This window comes from Phyllobates terribilis, unplaced genomic scaffold (genome assembly GCF_046119375.1).
Source record: "Phyllobates terribilis strain yellow unplaced genomic scaffold, ASM4611937v1 Scaffold_2849__1_contigs__length_102677, whole genome shotgun sequence".
Classification (NCBI taxonomy): domain Eukaryota; kingdom Metazoa; phylum Chordata; class Amphibia; order Anura; family Dendrobatidae; genus Phyllobates; species Phyllobates terribilis.
The window spans coordinates 59,474-79,637 of NW_027365603.1; the positions used below are offsets into that span (position 1 = coordinate 59,474).

The 20,164-nt window shown below is 45.1% G+C and overlaps 16 non-coding genes across 16 annotated transcripts; all 16 read right to left on the minus strand.

Annotated features, from left to right (window-relative positions):
* Positions 1-193: 193 nt before the first annotated feature.
* On the minus strand, positions 194-384 carry LOC141247260 (U2 spliceosomal RNA). The gene has a single exon (XR_012310743.1). It is a non-coding gene; the product is annotated as a U2 spliceosomal RNA (small nuclear RNA).
* A 1,121-nt stretch (positions 385-1,505) lies between these two features.
* LOC141247261 (U2 spliceosomal RNA) lies at positions 1,506-1,696 on the minus strand. The gene has a single exon (XR_012310744.1). It is a non-coding gene; the product is annotated as a U2 spliceosomal RNA (small nuclear RNA).
* A 1,120-nt stretch (positions 1,697-2,816) lies between these two features.
* On the minus strand, positions 2,817-3,007 carry LOC141247262 (U2 spliceosomal RNA). Its single transcript, XR_012310745.1, has one exon. It is a non-coding gene; the product is annotated as a U2 spliceosomal RNA (small nuclear RNA).
* A 1,124-nt stretch (positions 3,008-4,131) lies between these two features.
* Positions 4,132-4,322, minus strand: LOC141247263 (U2 spliceosomal RNA). Its single transcript, XR_012310746.1, has one exon. It is a non-coding gene; the product is annotated as a U2 spliceosomal RNA (small nuclear RNA).
* Positions 4,323-5,443: 1,121 nt separating this feature from the next.
* On the minus strand, positions 5,444-5,634 carry LOC141247217 (U2 spliceosomal RNA). The gene has a single exon (XR_012310703.1). It is a non-coding gene; the product is annotated as a U2 spliceosomal RNA (small nuclear RNA).
* Positions 5,635-6,755: 1,121 nt separating this feature from the next.
* On the minus strand, positions 6,756-6,946 carry LOC141247213 (U2 spliceosomal RNA). The gene has a single exon (XR_012310699.1). It is a non-coding gene; the product is annotated as a U2 spliceosomal RNA (small nuclear RNA).
* Positions 6,947-8,067: 1,121 nt separating this feature from the next.
* Positions 8,068-8,258, minus strand: LOC141247264 (U2 spliceosomal RNA). The gene has a single exon (XR_012310747.1). It is a non-coding gene; the product is annotated as a U2 spliceosomal RNA (small nuclear RNA).
* A 1,121-nt stretch (positions 8,259-9,379) lies between these two features.
* On the minus strand, positions 9,380-9,570 carry LOC141247265 (U2 spliceosomal RNA). The gene has a single exon (XR_012310748.1). It is a non-coding gene; the product is annotated as a U2 spliceosomal RNA (small nuclear RNA).
* A 1,120-nt stretch (positions 9,571-10,690) lies between these two features.
* On the minus strand, positions 10,691-10,881 carry LOC141247266 (U2 spliceosomal RNA). The gene has a single exon (XR_012310749.1). It is a non-coding gene; the product is annotated as a U2 spliceosomal RNA (small nuclear RNA).
* A 1,123-nt stretch (positions 10,882-12,004) lies between these two features.
* LOC141247267 (U2 spliceosomal RNA) lies at positions 12,005-12,195 on the minus strand. Its single transcript, XR_012310750.1, has one exon. It is a non-coding gene; the product is annotated as a U2 spliceosomal RNA (small nuclear RNA).
* Positions 12,196-13,315: 1,120 nt separating this feature from the next.
* On the minus strand, positions 13,316-13,506 carry LOC141247268 (U2 spliceosomal RNA). The gene has a single exon (XR_012310751.1). It is a non-coding gene; the product is annotated as a U2 spliceosomal RNA (small nuclear RNA).
* A 1,120-nt stretch (positions 13,507-14,626) lies between these two features.
* LOC141247270 (U2 spliceosomal RNA) lies at positions 14,627-14,817 on the minus strand. Its single transcript, XR_012310753.1, has one exon. It is a non-coding gene; the product is annotated as a U2 spliceosomal RNA (small nuclear RNA).
* Positions 14,818-15,938: 1,121 nt separating this feature from the next.
* LOC141247271 (U2 spliceosomal RNA) lies at positions 15,939-16,129 on the minus strand. Its single transcript, XR_012310754.1, has one exon. It is a non-coding gene; the product is annotated as a U2 spliceosomal RNA (small nuclear RNA).
* A 1,121-nt stretch (positions 16,130-17,250) lies between these two features.
* LOC141247223 (U2 spliceosomal RNA) lies at positions 17,251-17,441 on the minus strand. The gene has a single exon (XR_012310709.1). It is a non-coding gene; the product is annotated as a U2 spliceosomal RNA (small nuclear RNA).
* A 1,119-nt stretch (positions 17,442-18,560) lies between these two features.
* LOC141247272 (U2 spliceosomal RNA) lies at positions 18,561-18,751 on the minus strand. Its single transcript, XR_012310755.1, has one exon. It is a non-coding gene; the product is annotated as a U2 spliceosomal RNA (small nuclear RNA).
* A 1,120-nt stretch (positions 18,752-19,871) lies between these two features.
* LOC141247273 (U2 spliceosomal RNA) lies at positions 19,872-20,062 on the minus strand. The gene has a single exon (XR_012310756.1). It is a non-coding gene; the product is annotated as a U2 spliceosomal RNA (small nuclear RNA).
* Positions 20,063-20,164: the final 102 nt, after the last annotated feature.

Consider the following 20,164-nt stretch of genomic DNA (forward strand, 5'->3'; position numbering starts at 1 on the left):
GCAATGCAATGCACAGTTGCTGAAGTTGAACCAAAATGAGCTTGTCATCTGGCTTCTGCAACTTTTAACATGAAAAATCCAATGAGGAGAAGAAAAGCAAAGCCAAAGAGTCCATCCCAAAATCCGACAAACAAGCAAAATGAACAAAAAGCATTGAATTCAATTCTTTCTGATTTTAGAAACTGCATTAAAGAAGGGGTGCACCGGTCCTGGAGATACTGCAATACCAGGTCAATGCGTGGAGTGGACAGAGCAAGCTCTTTTTCCATCTCCCTGTTCTAAAAATCCATTTAATATATGGTCCCCAGATAGGGGACGTATCAGATATTAAACTGATAAGAACAGATACTACACTTGATCTTAGCCAAAAGGCCGAGAAGCGATAACCAGAATTGGTTTCCGACTACGGTGCCACCCAAGGATTCTGAAAAGTCCATTTGTGGAGATGGCCACCTGGACTCCCGTTAAGAAGACATGCTGTCAACCTCTAGATCCCTCACATGCCTGCACTTTTCGGCTTGCTGCTGCTGCAATCCACGCGTTTTAGATCTGCATAACTCCACCTCTTTTAGCACAGTACCCTCAACCCCCGGCTGTTCCCACCCGCCTCAACACCGTTGGAAGGGAGGAGAACCAATTAAGGCGGGGGGGGGGGTGGAACGAGCAGCTGTCTACCCTTAGCAGGAGGGTTGCTGATTAATTACCTCTCCTGCTGCTGCTGCTGCTGGCTGTCCAGCAGCAGACTGAAGGTGGCTGCTGCTGTGCGCAGGTATATAAAGGCTCAGAGCCTATTATGACACGCGCAGCCAGCGTTCCATTGCCACATTCCGTCTACTGCAGGCGGGATACCTGGATGGCTGAATGTCACTGAGAAGCTCACAGAGACCGCCATAAGCAACAGTTTAAAAGAATGCCACAGACTAATCAACCAAACTTTTTGGGTTGGTTTCTCTTTTATAGTCTGCAGGCATTAAATGAAAGAAGTCAGTGTTCCAGCAGAGGGAGACAACGTTTCAGAAAAGGCATTGTAGCAAACCAAAAAAGAAATTTTAAGCGCAGCAGAGTAACCAGCTCACATACCTGTTAGCTCAGGTGAGTTTAAAAGGCTGCTGTTGATAACAAGGGCATTTGCTAAATAGATGGTGTGTGTGCAACAATATACTGAAAGGTCAATTATATTGTGCAGCTTATCTCACCACCTGTAGTTATTTAGGTGAAAGCTCCAAAATGCTTGCCTAATATGTCTGTTTATCCAAAAGGAAGTATAGAGGGAGAGCTAGATAGATAGCATTGCATTACATTACATTACATGGCAATGCAATGCACAGTTGCTGAAGTTGAACCAAAATGAGCTTGTCATCTGGCTTCTGCAACTTTTAACATGAAAAATCCAATGAGGAGAAGAAAAGCAAAGCCAAAGAGTCCATCCCAAAATCCGACAAGCAAGCAAAATGAACAAAAAGCATTGAATTCAATTCTTTCTGATTTTAGAAACTGCATTAAAGAAGGGGTGCACCGGTCCTGGAGATACTGCAATACCAGGTCAATGCGTGGAGTGGACAGAGCAAGCTCTTTTTCCATCTCCCTGTTCTAAAAATCCATTTAATATATGGTCCCCAGATAGGGGACGTATCAGATATTAAACTGATAAGAACAGATACTACACTTGATCTTAGCCAAAAGGCCGAGAAGCGATAACCAGAATTGGTTTCCGACTACGGTGCCACCCAAGGATTCTGAAAAGTCCATTTGTGGAGATGGCCACCTGGACTCCCGTTAAGAAGACATGCTGTCAACCTCTAGATCCCTCACATGCCTGCACTTTTCGGCTTGCTGCTGCTGCAATCCACGCGTTTTAGATCTGCATAACTCCACCTCTTTTAGCACAGTACCCTCAACCCCCGGCTGTTCCCACCCGCCTCAACACCGTTGGAAGGGAGGAGAACCAATTAAGGCGGGGGGGGGGTGGAACGAGCAGCTGTCTACCCTTAGCAGGAGGGTTGCTGATTAATTACCTCTCCTGCTGCTGCTGCTGCTGGCTGTCCAGCAGCAGACTGAAGGTGGCTGCTGCTGTGCGCAGGTATATAAAGGCTCAGAGCCTATTATGACACGCGCAGCCAGCGTTCCATTGCCACATTCCGTCTACTGCAGGCGGGATACCTGGATGGCTGAATGTCACTGAGAAGCTCACAGAGACCGCCATAAGCAACAGTTTAAAAGAATGCCACAGACTAATCAACCAAACTTTTTGGGTTGGTTTCTCTTTTATAGTCTGCAGGCATTAAATGAAAGAAGTCAGTGTTCCAGCAGAGGGAGACAACGTTTCAGAAAAGGCATTGTAGCAAACCAAAAAAGAAATTTTAAGCGCAGCAGAGTAACCAGCTCACATACCTGTTAGCTCAGGTGAGTTTAAAAGGCTGCTGTTGATAACAAGGGCATTTGCTAAATAGATGGTGTGTGTGCAACAATATACTGAAAGGTCAATTATATTGTGCAGCTTATCTCACCACCTGTAGTTATTTAGGTGAAAGCTCCAAAATGCTTGCCTAATATGTCTGTTTATCCAAAAGGAAGTATAGAGGGAGAGCTAGATAGATAGCATTGCATTACATTACATTACATGGCAATGCAATGCACAGTTGCTGAAGTTGAACCAAAATGAGCTTGTCATCTGGCTTCTGCAACTTTTAACATGAAAAATCCAATGAGGAGAAGAAAAGCAAAGCCAAAGAGTCCATCCCAAAATCCGACAAACAAGCAAAATGAACAAAAAGCATTGAATTCAATTCTTTCTGATTTTAGAAACTGCATTAAAGAAGGGGTGCACCGGTCCTGGAGATACTGCAATACCAGGTCAATGCGTGGAGTGGACAGAGCAAGCTCTTTTTCCATCTCCCTGTTCTAAAAATCCATTTAATATATGGTCCCCAGATAGGGGACGTATCAGATATTAAACTGATAAGAACAGATACTACACTTGATCTTAGCCAAAAGGCCGAGAAGCGATAACCAGAATTGGTTTCCGACTACGGTGCCACCCAAGGATTCTGAAAAGTCCATTTGTGGAGATGGCCACCTGGACTCCCGTTAAGAAGACATGCTGTCAACCTCTAGATCCCTCACATGCCTGCACTTTTCGGCTTGCTGCTGCTGCAATCCACGCGTTTTAGATCTGCATAACTCCACCTCTTTTAGCACAGTACCCTCAACCCCCGGCTGTTCCCACCCGCCTCAACACCGTTGGAAGGGAGGAGAACCAATTAAGGCGGGGGGGGGGGGGGTGGAACGAGCAGCTGTCTACCCTTAGCAGGAGGGTTGCTGATTAATTACCTCTCCTGCTGCTGCTGCTGCTGGCTGTCCAGCAGCAGACTGAAGGTGGCTGCTGCTGTGCGCAGGTATATAAAGGCTCAGAGCCTATTATGACACGCGCAGCCAGCGTTCCATTGCCACATTCCGTCTACTGCAGGCGGGATACCTGGATGGCTGAATGTCACTGAGAAGCTCACAGAGACCGCCATAAGCAACAGTTTAAAAGAATGCCACAGACTAATCAACCAAACTTTTTGGGTTGGTTTCTCTTTTATAGTCTGCAGGCATTAAATGAAAGAAGTCAGTGTTCCAGCAGAGGGAGACAACGTTTCAGAAAAGGCATTGTAGCAAACCAAAAAAGAAATTTTAAGCGCAGCAGAGTAACCAGCTCACATACCTGTTAGCTCAGGTGAGTTTAAAAGGCTGCTGTTGATAACAAGGGCATTTGCTAAATAGATGGTGTGTGTGCAACAATATACTGAAAGGTCAATTATATTGTGCAGCTTATCTCACCACCTGTAGTTATTTAAGTGAAAGCTCCAAAATGCTTGCCTAATATGTCTGTTTATCCAAAAGGAAGTATAGAGGGAGAGCTAGATAGATAGCATTGCATTACATTACATTACATGGCAATGCAATGCACAGTTGCTGAAGTTGAACCAAAATGAGCTTGTCATCTGACTTCTGCAACTTTTAACATGAAAAATCCAATGAGGAGAAGAAAAGCAAAGCCAAAGAGTCCATCCCAAAATCCGACAAACAAGCAAAATGAACAAAAAGCATTGAATTCAATTCTTTCTGATTTTAGAAACTGCATTAAAGAAGGGGTGCACCGGTCCTGGAGATACTGCAATACCAGGTCAATGCGTGGAGTGGACAGAGCAAGCTCTTTTTCCATCTCCCTGTTCTAAAAATCCATTTAATATATGGTCCCCAGATAGGGGACGTATCAGATATTAAACTGATAAGAACAGATACTACACTTGATCTTAGCCAAAAGGCCGAGAAGCGATAACCAGAATTGGTTTCCGACTACGGTGCCACCCAAGGATTCTGAAAAGTCCATTTGTGGAGATGGCCACCTGGACTCCCGTTAAGAAGACATGCTGTCAACCTCTAGATCCCTCACATGCCTGCACTTTTCGGCTTGCTGCTGCTGCAATCCACGCGTTTTAGATCTGCATAACTCCACCTCTTTTAGCACAGTACCCTCAACCCCCGGCTGTTCCCACCCGCCTCAACACCGTTGGAAGGGAGGAGAACCAGTTAAGGCGGGGGGGGGGGTGGAACGAGCAGCTGTCTACCCTTAGCAGGAGGGTTGCTGATTAATTACCTCTCCTGCTGCTGCTGCTGCTGGCTGTCCAGCAGCAGACTGAAGGTGGCTGCTGCTGTGCGCAGGTATATAAAGGCTCAGAGCCTATTATGACACGCGCAGCCAGCGTTCCATTGCCACATTCCGTCTACTGCAGGCGGGATACCTGGATGGCTGAATGTCACTGAGAAGCTCACAGAGACCGCCATAAGCAACAGTTTAAAAGAATGCCACAGACTAATCAACCAAACTTTTTGGGTTGGTTTCTCTTTTATAGTCTGCAGGCATTAAATGAAAGAAGTCAGTGTTCCAGCAGAGGGAGACAACGTTTCAGAAAAGGCATTGTAGCAAACCAAAAAAGAAATTTTAAGCGCAGCAGAGTAACCAGCTCACATACCTGTTAGCTCAGGTGAGTTTAAAAGGCTGCTGTTGATAACAAGGGCATTTGCTAAATAGATGGTGTGTGTGCAACAATATACTGAAAGGTCAATTATATTGTGCAGCTTATCTCACCACCTGTAGTTATTTAGGTGAAAGCTCCAAAATGCTTGCCTAATATGTCTGTTTATCCAAAAGGAAGTATAGAGGGAGAGCTAGATAGATAGCATTGCATTACATTACATTACATGGCAATGCAATGCACAGTTGCTGAAGTTGAACCAAAATGAGCTTGTCATCTGGCTTCTGCAACTTTTAACATGAAAAATCCAATGAGGAGAAGAAAAGCAAAGCCAAAGAGTCCATCCCAAAATCCGACAAACAAGCAAAATGAACAAAAAGCATTGAATTCAATTCTTTCTGATTTTAGAAACTGCATTAAAGAAGGCGTGCACCGGTCCTGGAGATACTGCAATACCAGGTCAATGCGTGGAGTGGACAGAGCAAGCTCTTTTTCCATCTCCCTGTTCTAAAAATCCATTTAATATATGGTCCCCAGATAGGGGACGTATCAGATATTAAACTGATAAGAACAGATACTACACTTGATCTTAGCCAAAAGGCCGAGAAGTGATAACCAGAATTGGTTTCCGACTACGGTGCCACCCAAGGATTCTGAAAAGTCCATTTGTGGAGATGGCCACCTGGACTCCCGTTAAGAAGACATGCTGTCAACCTCTAGATCCCTCACATGCCTGCACTTTTCGGCTTGCTGCTGCTGCAATCCACGCGTTTTAGATCTGCATAACTCCACCTCTTTTAGCACAGTACCCTCAACCCCCGGCTGTTCCCACCCGCCTCAACACCGTTGGAAGGGAGGAGAACCAATTAAGGCGGGGGGGGGGGTGGAACGAGCAGCTGTCTACCCTTAGCAGGAGGGTTGCTGATTAATTACCTCTCCTGCTGCTGCTGCTGCTGGCTGTCCAGCAGCAGACTGAAGGTGGCTGCTGCTGTGCGCAGGTATATAAAGGCTCAGAGCCTATTATGACACGCGCAGCCAGCGTTCCATTGCCACATTCCGTCTACTGCAGGCGGGATACCTGGATGGCTGAATGTCACTGAGAAGCTCACAGAGACCGCCATAAGCAACAGTTTAAAAGAATGCCACAGACTAATCAACCAAACTTTTTGGGTTGGTTTCTCTTTTATAGTCTGCAGGCATTAAATGAAAGAAGTCAGTGTTCCAGCAGAGGGAGACAACGTTTCAGAAAAGGCATTGTAGCAAACCAAAAAAGAAATTTTAAGCGCAGCAGAGTAACCAGCTCACATACCTGTTAGCTCAGGTGAGTTTAAAAGGCTGCTGTTGATAACAAGGGCATTTGCTAAATAGATGGTGTGTGTGCAACAATATACTGAAAGGTCAATTATATTGTGCAGCTTATCTCACCACCTGTAGTTATTTAGGTGAAAGCTCCAAAATGCTTGCCTAATATGTCTGTTTATCCAAAAGGAAGTATAGAGGGAGAGCTAGATAGATAGCATTGCATTACATTACATTACATGGCAATGCAATGCACAGTTGCTGAAGTTGAACCAAAATGAGCTTGTCATCTGGCTTCTGCAACTTTTAACATGAAAAATCCAATGAGGAGAAGAAAAGCAAAGCCAAAGAGTCCATCCCAAAATCCGACAAACAAGCAAAATGAACAAAAAGCATTGAATTCAATTCTTTCTGATTTTAGAAACTGCATTAAAGAAGGCGTGCACCGGTCCTGGAGATACTGCAATACCAGGTCAATGCGTGGAGTGGACAGAGCAAGCTCTTTTTCCATCTCCCTGTTCTAAAAATCCATTTAATATATGGTCCCCAGATAGGGGACGTATCAGATATTAAACTGATAAGAACAGATACTACACTTGATCTTAGCCAAAAGGCCGAGAAGCGATAACCAGAATTGGTTTCCGACTACGGTGCCACCCAAGGATTCTGAAAAGTCCATTTGTGGAGATGGCCACCTGGACTCCCGTTAAGAAGACATGCTGTCAACCTCTAGATCCCTCACATGCCTGCACTTTTCGGCTTGCTGCTGCTGCAATCCACGCGTTTTAGATCTGCATAACTCCACCTCTTTTAGCACAGTACCCTCAACCCCCGGCTGTTCCCACCCGCCTCAACACCGTTGGAAGGGAGGAGAACCAATTAAGGCGGGGGGGGGGGTGGAACGAGCAGCTGTCTACCCTTAGCAGGAGGGTTGCTGATTAATTACCTCTCCTGCTGCTGCTGCTGCTGGCTGTCCAGCAGCAGACTGAAGGTGGCTGCTGCTGTGCGCAGGTATATAAAGGCTCAGAGCCTATTATGACACGCGCAGCCAGCGTTCCATTGCCACATTCCGTCTACTGCAGGCGGGATACCTGGATGGCTGAATGTCACTGAGAAGCTCACAGAGACCGCCATAAGCAACAGTTTAAAAGAATGCCACAGACTAATCAACCAAACTTTTTGGGTTGGTTTCTCTTTTATAGTCTGCAGGCATTAAATGAAAGAAGTCAGTGTTCCAGCAGAGGGAGACAACGTTTCAGAAAAGGCATTGTAGCAAACCAAAAAAGAAATTTTAAGCGCAGCAGAGTAACCAGCTCACATACCTGTTAGCTCAGGTGAGTTTAAAAGGCTGCTGTTGATAACAAGGGCATTTGCTAAATAGATGGTGTGTGTGCAACAATATACTGAAAGGTCAATTATATTGTGCAGCTTATCTCACCACCTGTAGTTATTTAGGTGAAAGCTCCAAAATGCTTGCCTAATATGTCTGTTTATCCAAAAGGAAGTATAGAGGGAGATCTAGATAGATAGCATTGCATTACATTACATTACATGGCAATGCAATGCACAGTTGCTGAAGTTGAACCAAAATGAGCTTGTCATCTGGCTTCTGCAACTTTTAACATGAAAAATCCAATGAGGAGAAGAAAAGCAAAGCCAAAGAGTCCATCCCAAAATCCGACAAACAAGCAAAATGAACAAAAAGCATTGAATTCAATTCTTTCTGATTTTAGAAACTGCATTAAAGAAGGGGTGCACCGGTCCTGGAGATACTGCAATACCAGGTCAATGCGTGGAGTGGACAGAGCAAGCTCTTTTTCCATCTCCCTGTTCTAAAAATCCATTTAATATATGGTCCCCAGATAGGGGACGTATCAGATATTAAACTGATAAGAACAGATACTACACTTGATCTTAGCCAAAAGGCCGAGAAGCGATAACCAGAATTGGTTTCCGACTACGGTGCCACCCAAGGATTCTGAAAAGTCCATTTGTGGAGATGGCCACCTGGACTCCCGTTAAGAAGACATGCTGTCAACCTCTAGATCCCTCACATGCCTGCACTTTTCGGCTTGCTGCTGCTGCAATCCACGCGTTTTAGATCTGCATAACTCCACCTCTTTTAGCACAGTACCCTCAACCCCCGGCTGTTCCCACCCGCCTCAACACCGTTGGAAGGGAGGAGAACCAATTAAGGCGGGGGGGGGGGTGGAACGAGCAGCTGTCTACCCTTAGCAGGAGGGTTGCTGATTAATTACCTCTCCTGCTGCTGCTGCTGCTGGCTGTCCAGCAGCAGACTGAAGGTGGCTGCTGCTGTGCGCAGGTATATAAAGGCTCAGAGCCTATTATGACACGCGCAGCCAGCGTTCCATTGCCACATTCCGTCTACTGCAGGCGGGATACCTGGATGGCTGAATGTCACTGAGAAGCTCACAGAGACCGCCATAAGCAACAGTTTAAAAGAATGCCACAGACTAATCAACCAAACTTTTTGGGTTGGTTTCTCTTTTATAGTCTGCAGGCATTAAATGAAAGAAGTCAGTGTTCCAGCAGAGCGAGACAACGTTTCAGAAAAGGCATTGTAGCAAACCAAAAAAGAAATTTTAAGCGCAGCAGAGTAACCAGCTCACATACCTGTTAGCTCAGGTGAGTTTAAAAGGCTGCTGTTGATAACAAGGGCATTTGCTAAATAGATGGTGTGTGTGCAACAATATACTGAAAGGTCAATTATATTGTGCAGCTTATCTCACCACCTGTAGTTATTTAGGTGAAAGCTCCAAAATGCTTGCCTAATATGTCTGTTTATCCAAAAGGAAGTATAGAGGGAGAGCTAGATAGATAGCATTGCATTACATTACATTACATGGCAATGCAATGCACAGTTGCTGAAGTTGAACCAAAATGAGCTTGTCATCTGGCTTCTGCAACTTTTAACATGAAAAATCCAATGAGGAGAAGAAAAGCAAAGCCAAAGAGTCCATCCCAAAATCCGACAAACAAGCAAAATGAACAAAAAGCATTGAATTCAATTCTTTCTGATTTTAGAAACTGCATTAAAGAAGGGGTGCACCGGTCCTGGAGATACTGCAATACCAGGTCAATGCGTGGAGTGGACAGAGCAAGCTCTTTTTCCATCTCCCTGTTCTAAAAATCCATTTAATATATGGTCCCCAGATAGGGGACGTATCAGATATTAAACTGATAAGAACAGATACTACACTTGATCTTAGCCAAAAGGCCGAGAAGCGATAACCAGAATTGGTTTCCGACTACGGTGCCACCCAAGGATTCTGAAAAGTCCATTTGTGGAGATGGCCACCTGGACTCCCGTTAAGAAGACATGCTGTCAACCTCTAGATCCCTCACATGCCTGCACTTTTCGGCTTGCTGCTGCTGCAATCCACGCGTTTTAGATCTGCATAACTCCACCTCTTTTAGCACAGTACCCTCAACCCCCGGCTGTTCCCACCCGCCTCAACACCGTTGGAAGGGAGGAGAACCAGTTAAGGCGGGGGGGGGGTGGAACGAGCAGCTGTCTACCCTTAGCAGGAGGGTTGCTGATTAATTACCTCTCCTGCTGCTGCTGCTGCTGGCTGTCCAGCAGCAGACTGAAGGTGGCTGCTGCTGTGCGCAGGTATATAAAGGCTCAGAGCCTATTATGACACGCGCAGCCAGCGTTCCATTGCCACATTCCGTCTACTGCAGGCGGGATACCTGGATGGCTGAATGTCACTGAGAAGCTCACAGAGACCGCCATAAGCAACAGTTTAAAAGAATGCCACAGACTAATCAACCAAACTTTTTGGGTTGGTTTCTCTTTTATAGTCTGCAGGCATTAAATGAAAGAAGTCAGTGTTCCAGCAGAGGGAGACAACGTTTCAGAAAAGGCATTGTAGCAAACCAAAAAAGAAATTTTAAGCGCAGCAGAGTAACCAGCTCACATACCTGTTAGCTCAGGTGAGTTTAAAAGGCTGCTGTTGATAACAAGGGCATTTGCTAAATAGATGGTGTGTGTGCAACAATATACTGAAAGGTCAATTATATTGTGCAGCTTATCTCACCACCTGTAGTTATTTAGGTGAAAGCTCCAAAATGCTTGCCTAATATGTCTGTTTATCCAAAAGGAAGTATAGAGGGAGAGCTAGATAGATAGCATTGCATTACATTACATTACATGGCAATGCAATGCACAGTTGCTGAAGTTGAACCAAAATGAGCTTGTCATCTGGCTTCTGCAACTTTTAACATGAAAAATCCAATGAGGAGAAGAAAAGCAAAGCCAAAGAGTCCATCCCAAAATCCGACAAACAAGCAAAATGAACAAAAAGCATTGAATTCAATTCTTTCTGATTTTAGAAACTGCATTAAAGAAGGGGTGCACCGGTCCTGGAGATACTGCAATACCAGGTCAATGCGTGGAGTGGACAGAGCAAGCTCTTTTTCCATCTCCCTGTTCTAAAAATCCATTTAATATATGGTCCCCAGATAGGGGACGTATCAGATATTAAACTGATAAGAACAGATACTACACTTGATCTTAGCCAAAAGGCCGAGAAGCGATAACCAGAATTGGTTTCCGACTACGGTGCCACCCAAGGATTCTGAAAAGTCCATTTGTGGAGATGGCCACCTGGACTCCCGTTAAGAAGACATGCTGTCAACCTCTAGATCCCTCACATGCCTGCACTTTTCGGCTTGCTGCTGCTGCAATCCACGCGTTTTAGATCTGCATAACTCCACCTCTTTTAGCACAGTACCCTCAACCCCCGGCTGTTCCCACCCGCCTCAACACCGTTGGAAGGGAGGAGAACCAATTAAGGCGGGGGAGGGGGGGTGGAACGAGCAGCTGTCTACCCTTAGCAGGAGGGTTGCTGATTAATTACCTCTCCTGCTGCTGCTGCTGCTGGCTGTCCAGCAGCAGACTGAAGGTGGCTGCTGCTGTGCGCAGGTATATAAAGGCTCAGAGCCTATTATGACACGCGCAGCCAGCGTTCCATTGCCACATTCCGTCTACTGCAGGCGGGATACCTGGATGGCTGAATGTCACTGAGAAGCTCACAGAGACCGCCATAAGCAACAGTTTAAAAGAATGCCACAGACTAATCAACCAAACATTTTGGGTTGGTTTCTCTTTTATAGTCTGCAGGCATTAAATGAAAGAAGTCAGTGTTCCAGCAGAGGGAGACAACGTTTCAGAAAAGGCATTGTAGCAAACCAAAAAAGAAATTTTAAGCGCAGCAGAGTAACCAGCTCACATACCTGTTAGCTCAGGTGAGTTTAAAAGGCTGCTGTTGATAACAAGGGCATTTGCTAAATAGATGGTGTGTGTGCAACAATATACTGAAAGGTCAATTATATTGTGCAGCTTATCTCACCACCTGTAGTTATTTAGGTGAAAGCTCCAAAATGCTTGCCTAATATGTCTGTTTATCCAAAAGGAAGTATAGAGGGAGAGCTAGATAGATAGCATCGCATTACATTACATTACATGGCAATGCAATGCACAGTTGCTGAAGTTGAACCAAAATGAGCTTGTCATCTGGCTTCTGCAACTTTTAACATGAAAAATCCAATGAGGAGAAGAAAAGCAAAGCCAAAGAGTCCATCCCAAAATCCGACAAACAAGCAAAATGAACAAAAAGCATTGAATTCAATTCTTTCTGATTTTAGAAACTGCATTAAAGAAGGGGTGCACCGGTCCTGGAGATACTGCAATACCAGGTCAATGCGTGGAGTGGACAGAGCAAGCTCTTTTTCCATCTCCCTGTTCTAAAAATCCATTTAATATATGGTCCCCAGATAGGGGACGTATCAGATATTAAACTGATAAGAACAGATACTACACTTGATCTTAGCCAAAAGGCCGAGAAGCGATAACCAGAATTGGTTTCCGACTACGGTGCCACCCAAGGATTCTGAAAAGTCCATTTGTGGAGATGGCCACCTGGACTCCCGTTAAGAAGACATGCTGTCAACCTCTAGATCCCTCACATGCCTGCACTTTTCGGCTTGCTGCTGCTGCAATCCACGCGTTTTAGATCTGCATAACTCCACCTCTTTTAGCACAGTACCCTCAACCCCCGGCTGTTCCCACCCGCCTCAACACCGTTGGAAGGGAGGAGAACCAATTAAGGCGGGGGGGGGGTGGAACGAGCAGCTGTCTACCCTTAGCAGGAGGGTTGCTGATTAATTACCTCTCCTGCTGCTGCTGCTGCTGGCTGTCCAGCAGCAGACTGAAGGTGGCTGCTGCTGTTCGCAGGTATATAAAGGCTCAGAGCCTATTATGACACGCGCAGCCAGCGTTCCATTGCCACATTCCGTCTACTGCAGGCGGGATACCTGGATGGCTGAATGTCACTGAGAAGCTCACAGAGACCGCCATAAGCAACAGTTTAAAAGAATGCCACAGACTAATCAACCAAACTTTTTGGGTTGGTTTCTCTTTTATAGTCTGCAGGCATTAAATGAAAGAAGTCAGTGTTCCAGCAGAGGGAGACAACGTTTCAGAAAAGGCATTGTAGCAAACCAAAAAAGAAATTTTAAGCGCAGCAGAGTAACCAGCTCACATACCTGTTAGCTCAGGTGAGTTTAAAAGGCTGCTGTTGATAACAAGGGCATTTGCTAAATAGATGGTGTGTGTGCAACAATATACTGAAAGGTCAATTATATTGTGCAGCTTATCTCACCACCTGAAGTTATTTAGGTGAAAGCTCCAAAATGCTTGCCTAATATGTCTGTTTATCCAAAAGGAAGTATAGAGGGAGAGCTAGATAGATAGCATTGCATTACATTACATTACATGGCAATGCAATGCACAGTTGCTGAAGTTGAACCAAAATGAGCTTGTCATCTGGCTTCTGCAACTTTTAACATGAAAAATCCAATGAGGAGAAGAAAAGCAAAGCCAAAGAGTCCATCCCAAAATCCGACAAACAAGCAAAATGAACAAAAAGCATTGAATTCAATTCTTTCTGATTTTAGAAACTGCATTAAAGAAGGGGTGCACCGGTCCTGGAGATACTGCAATACCAGGTCAATGCGTGGAGTGGACAGAGCAAGCTCTTTTTCCATCTCCCTGTTCTAAAAATCCATTTAATATATGGTCCCCAGATAGGGGACGTATCAGATATTAAACTGATAAGAACAGATACTACACTTGATCTTAGCCAAAAGGCCGAGAAGCGATAACCAGAATTGGTTTCCGACTACGGTGCCACCCAAGGATTCTGAAAAGTCCATTTGTGGAGATGGCCACCTGGACTCCCGTTAAGAAGACATGCTGTCAACCTCTAGATCCCTCACATGCCTGCACTTTTCGGCTTGCTGCTGCTGCAATCCACGCGTTTTAGATCTGCATAACTCCACCTCTTTTAGCACAGTACCCTCAACCCCCGGCTGTTCCCACCCGCCTCAACACCGTTGGAAGGGAGGAGAACCAATTAAGGCGGGGGGGGGGTGGAACGAGCAGCTGTCTACCCTTAGCAGGAGGGTTGCTGATTAATTACCTCTCCTGCTGCTGCTGCTGCTGGCTGTCCAGCAGCAGACTGAAGGTGGCTGCTGCTGTGCGCAGGTATATAAAGGCTCAGAGCCTATTATGACACGCGCAGCCAGCGTTCCATTGCCACATTCCGTCTACTGCAGGCGGGATACCTGGATGGCTGAATGTCACTGAGAAGCTCACAGAGACCGCCATAAGCAACAGTTTAAAAGAATGCCACAGACTAATCAACCAAACTTTTTGGGTTGGTTTCTCTTTTATAGTCTGCAGGCATTAAATGAAAGAAGTCAGTGTTCCAGCAGAGGGAGACAACGTTTCAGAAAAGGCATTGTAGCAAACCAAAAAAGAAATTTTAAGCGCAGCAGAGTAACCAGCTCACATACCTGTTAGCTCAGGTGAGTTTAAAAGGCTGCTGTTGATAACAAGGGCATTTGCTAAATAGATGGTGTGTGTGCAACAATATACTGAAAGGTCAATTATATTGTGCAGCTTATCTCACCACCTGTAGTTATTTAAGTGAAAGCTCCAAAATGCTTGCCTAATATGTCTGTTTATCCAAAAGGAAGTATAGAGGGAGAGCTAGATAGATAGCATTGCATTACATTACATTACATGGCAATGCAATGCACAGTTGCTGAAGTTGAACCAAAATGAGCTTGTCATCTGACTTCTGCAACTTTTAACATGAAAAATCCAATGAGGAGAAGAAAAGCAAAGCCAAAGAGTCCATCCCAAAATCCGACAAACAAGCAAAATGAACAAAAAGCATTGAATTCAATTCTTTCTGATTTTAGAAACTGCATTAAAGAAGGGGTGCACCGGTCCTGGAGATACTGCAATACCAGGTCAATGCGTGGAGTGGACAGAGCAAGCTCTTTTTCCATCTCCCTGTTCTAAAAATCCATTTAATATATGGTCCCCAGATAGGGGACGTATCAGATATTAAACTGATAAGAACAGATACTACACTTGATCTTAGCCAAAAGGCCGAGAAGCGATAACCAGAATTGGTTTCCGACTACGGTGCCACCCAAGGATTCTGAAAAGTCCATTTGTGGAGATGGCCACCTGGACTCCCGTTAAGAAGACATGCTGTCAACCTCTAGATCCCTCACATGCCTGCACTTTTCGGCTTGCTGCTGCTGCAATCCACGCGTTTTAGATCTGCATAACTCCACCTCTTTTAGCACAGTACCCTCAACCCCCGGCTGTTCCCACCCGCCTCAACACCGTTGGAAGGGAGGAGAACCAGTTAAGGCGGGGGGGGGGGTGGAACGAGCAGCTGTCTACCCTTAGCAGGAGGGTTGCTGATTAATTACCTCTCCTGCTGCTGCTGCTGCTGGCTGTCCAGCAGCAGACTGAAGGTGGCTGCTGCTGTGCGCAGGTATATAAAGGCTCAGAGCCTATTATGACACGCGCAGCCAGCGTTCCATTGCCACATTCCGTCTACTGCAGGCGGGATACCTGGATGGCTGAATGTCACTGAGAAGCTCACAGAGACCGCCATAAGCAACAGTTTAAAAGAATGCCACAGACTAATCAACCAAACTTTTTGGGTTGGTTTCTCTTTTATAGTCTGCAGGCATTAAATGAAAGAAGTCAGTGTTCCAGCAGAGGGAGACAACGTTTCAGAAAAGGCATTGTAGCAAACCAAAAAAGAAATTTTAAGCGCAGCAGAGTAACCAGCTCACATACCTGTTAGCTCAGGTGAGTTTAAAAGGCTTCTGTTGATAACAAGGGCATTTGCTAAATAGATGGTGTGTGTGCAACAATATACTGAAAGGTCAATTATATTGTGCAGCTTATCTCACCACCTGTAGTTATTTAGGTGAAAGCTCCAAAATGCTTGCCTAATATGTCTGTTTATCCAAAAGGAAGTATAGAGGGAGAGCTAGATAGATAGCATTGCATTACATTACATTACATGGCAATGCAATGCACAGTTGCTGAAGTTGAACCAAAATGAGCTTGTCATCTGACTTCTGCAACTTTTAACATGAAAAATCCAATGAGGAGAAGAAAAGCAAAGCCAAAGAGTCCATCCCAAAATCCGACAAACAAGCAAAATGAACAAAAAGCATTGAATTCAATTCTTTCTGATTTTAGAAACTGCATTAAAGAAGGGGTGCACCGGTCCTGGAGATACTGCAATACCAGGTCAATGCGTGGAGTGGACAGAGCAAGCTCTTTTTCCATCTCCCTGTTCTAAAAATCCATTTAATATATGGTCCCCAGATAGGGGACGTATCAGATATTAAACTGATAAGAACAGATACTACACTTGATCTTAGCCAAAAGGCCGAGAAGCGATAACCAGAATTGGTTTCCGACTACGGTGCCACCCAAGGATTCTGAAAAGTCCATTTGTGGAGATGGCCACCTGGACTCCCGTTAAGAAGACATGCTGTCAACCTCTAGATCCCTCACATGCCTGCACTTTTCGGCTTGCTGCTGCTGCAATCCACGCGTTTTAGATCTGCATAACTCCACCTCTTTTAGCACAGTACCCTCAACCCCCGGCTGTTCCCACCCGCCTCAACACCGTTGGAAGGGAGGAGAACCAGTTAAGGCGGGGGGGGGGGTGGAACGAGCAGCTGTCTACCCTTAGCAGGAGGGTTGCTGATTAATTACCTCTCCTGCTGCTGCTGCTGCTGGCTGTCCAGCAGCAGACTGAAGGTGGCTGCTGCTGTGCGCAGGTATATAAAGGCTCAGAGCCTATTATGACACGCGCAGCCAGCGTTCCATTGCCACATTCCGTCTACTGCAGGCGGGATACCTGGATGGCTGAATGTCACTGAGAAGCTCACAGAGACCGCCATAAGCAACAGTTTAAAAGAATGCCACAGACTAATCAACCAAACTTTTTGGGTTGGTTTCTCTTTTATAGTCTGCAGGCATTAAATGAAAGAAGTCAGTGTTCCAGCAGAGGGAGACAACGTTTCAGAAAAGGCATTGTAGCAAACCAAAAAAGAAATTTTAAGCGCAGCAGAGTAACCAGCTCACATACCTGTTAGCTCAGGTGAGTTTAAAAGGCTTCTGTTGATAACAAGGGCATTTGCTAAATAGATGGTGTGTGTGCAACAATATACTGAAAGGTCAATTATATTGTGCAGCTTATCTCACCACCTGTAGTTATTTAGGTGAAAGCTCCAAAATGCTTGCCTAATATGTCTGTTTATCCAAAAGGAAGTATAGAGGGAGAGCTAGATAGATAGCATTGCATTACATTACATTACATGGCAATGCAATGCACAGTTGCTGAAGTTGAACCAAAATGAGCTTGTCATCTGGCTTCTGCAACTTTTAACATGAAAAATCCAATGAGGAGAAGAAAAGCAAAGCCAAAGAGTCCATCCCAAAATCCGACAAACAAGCAAAATGAACAAAAAGCATTGAATTCAATTCTTTCTGATTTTAGAAACTGCATTAAAGAAGGGGTGCACCAGTCCTGGAGATACTGCAATACCAGGTCAATGCGTGGAGTGGACAGAGCAAGATCTTTTTCCATCTCCCTGTTCTAAAAATCCATTTAATATATGGTCCCCAGATAGGGGACGTATCAGATATTAAACTGATAAGAACAGATACTACACTTGATCTTAGCCAAAAGGCCGAGAAGCGATAACCAGAATTGGTTTCCGACTACGGTGCCACCCAAGGATTCTGAAAAGTCCATTTGTGGAGATGGCCACCTGGACTCCCGTTAAGAAGACATGCTGTCAACCTCTAGATCCCTCACATGCCTGCACTTTTCGGCTTGCTGCTGCTGCAATCCACGCGTTTTAGATCTGCATAACTCCACCTCTTTTAGCACAGTACCCTCAACCCCCGGCTGTTCCCACCCGCCTCAACACCGTTGGAAGGGAGGAGAACCAATTAAGGCGGGGGGGGGGGGTGGAACGAGCAGCTGTCTACCCTTAGCAGGAGGGTTGCTGATTAATTACCTCTCCTGCTGCTGCTGCTGGCTGTCCAGCAGCAGACTGAAGGTGGCTGCTGCTGTGCGCAGGTATATAAAGGCTCAGAGCCTATTATGACACGCGCAGCCAGCGTTCCATTGCCGCATTCCGTCTACTGCAGGCGGGATACCTGGATGGCTGAATGTCACTGAGAAGCTCACAGAGACCGCCATAAGCAACAGTTTAAAAGAATGCCACAGACTAATCAACCAAACTTTTTGGGTTGGTTTCTCTTTTATAGTCTGCAGGCATTAAATGAAAGAAGTCAGTGTTCCAGCAGAGGGAGACAACGTTTCAGAAAAGGCATTGTAGCAAACCAAAAAAGAAATTTTAAGCGCAGCAGAGTAACCAGCTCACATACCTGTTAGCTCAGGTGAGTTTAAAAGGCTACTGTTGATAACAAGGGCATTTGCTAAATAGATGGTGTGTGTGCAACAATATACTGAAAGGTCAATTATATTGTGCAGCTTATCTCACCACCTGTAGTTATTTAGGTGAAAGCTCCAAAATGCTTGCCTAATATGTCTGTTTATCCAAAAGGAAGTATAGAGGGAGAGCTAGATAGATAGCATTGCATTACATTACATTACATGGCAATGCAATGCACAGTTGCTGAAGTTGAACCAAAATGAGCTTGTCATCTGGCTTCTGCAACTTTTAACATGAAAAATCCAATGAGGAGAAGAAAAGCAAAGCCAAAGAGTCCATCCCAAAATCCGACAAACAAGCAAAATGAACAAAAAGCATTGAATTCAATTCTTTCTGATTTTAGAAACTGCATTAAAGAAGGGGTGCACCGGTCCTGGAGATACTGCAATACCAGGTCAATGCGTGGAGTGGACAGAGCAAGCTCTTTTTCCATCTCCCTGTTCTAAAAATCCATTTAATATATGGTCCCCAGATAGGGGACGTATCAGATATTAAACTGATAAGAACAGATACTACACTTGATCTTAGCCAAAAGGCCGAGAAGCGATAACCAGAATTGGTTTCCGACTACGGTGCCACCCAAGGATTCTGAAAAGTCCATTTGTGGAGATGGCCACCTGGACTCCCGTTAAGAAGACATGCTGTCAACCTCTAGATCCCTCACATGCCTGCACTTTTCGGCTTGCTGCTGCTGCAATCCACGCGTTTTAGATCTGCATAACTCCACCTCTTTTAGCACAGTACCCTCAACCCCCGGCTGTTCCCACCCGCCTCAACACCGTTGGAAGGGAGGAGAACCAGTTAAGGCGGGGGGGGGGTGGAACGAGCAGCTGTCTACCCTTAGCAGGAGGGTTGCTGATTAATTACCTCTCCTGCTGCTGCTGCTGCTGGCTGTCCAGCAGCAGACTGAAGGTGGCTGCTGCTGTGCGCAGGTATATAAAGGCTCAGAGCCTATTATGACACGCGCAGCCAGCGTTCCATTGCCACATTCCGTCTACTGCAGGCGGGATACCTGGATGGCTGAATGTCACTGAGAAGCTCACAGAGACCGCCATAAGCAACAGTTTAAAAGAATGCCACAGACTAATCAACCAAACTTTTTGGGTTGGTTTCTCTTTTATAGCCTGCAGGCATTAAATGAAAGAAGTCAGTGTTCCAGCAGAGGGAGACAACGTTTCAGAAAAGGCATTGTAGCAAACCAAAAAAGAAATTTTAAGCGCAGCAGAGTAACCAGCTCACATACCTGTTAGCTCAGGTGAGTTTAAAAGGCTGCTGTTGATAACAAGGGCATTTGCTAAATAGATGGTGTGTGTGCAACAATATACTGAAAGGTCAATTATATTGTGCAGCTTATCTCACCACCTGTAGTTATTTAGGTGAAAGCTCCAAAATGCTTGCCTAATATGTCTGTTTATCCAAAAGGAAGTATAGAGGGAGAGCTAGATAGATAGCATTGCATTACATTACATTACATGGCAATGCAATGCACAGTTGCTGAAGTTGAACCAAAATGAGCTTGTCATCTGGCTTCTGCAACTTTTAACATGAAAAATCCAATGAGGAGAAGAAAAGCAAAGCCAAAGAGTCCATCCCAAAATCCGACAAACAAGCAAAATGAACAAAAAGCATTGAATTCAATTCTTTCTGATTTTAGAAACTGCATTAAAGAAGGGGTGCACCGGTCCTGGAGATACTGCAATACCAGGTCAATGCGTGGAGTGGACAGAGCAAGCTCTTTTTCCATCTCCCTGTTCTAAAAATCCATTTAATATATGGTCCCCAGATAGGGGACGTATCAGATATTAAACTGATAAGAACAGATACTACACTTGATCTTAGCCAAAAGGCCGAGAAGCGATAACCAGAATTGGTTTCCGACTACGGTGCCACCCAAGGATTCTGAAAAGTCCATTTGTGGAGATGGCCACCTGGACTCCCGTTAAGAAGACATGCTGTCAACC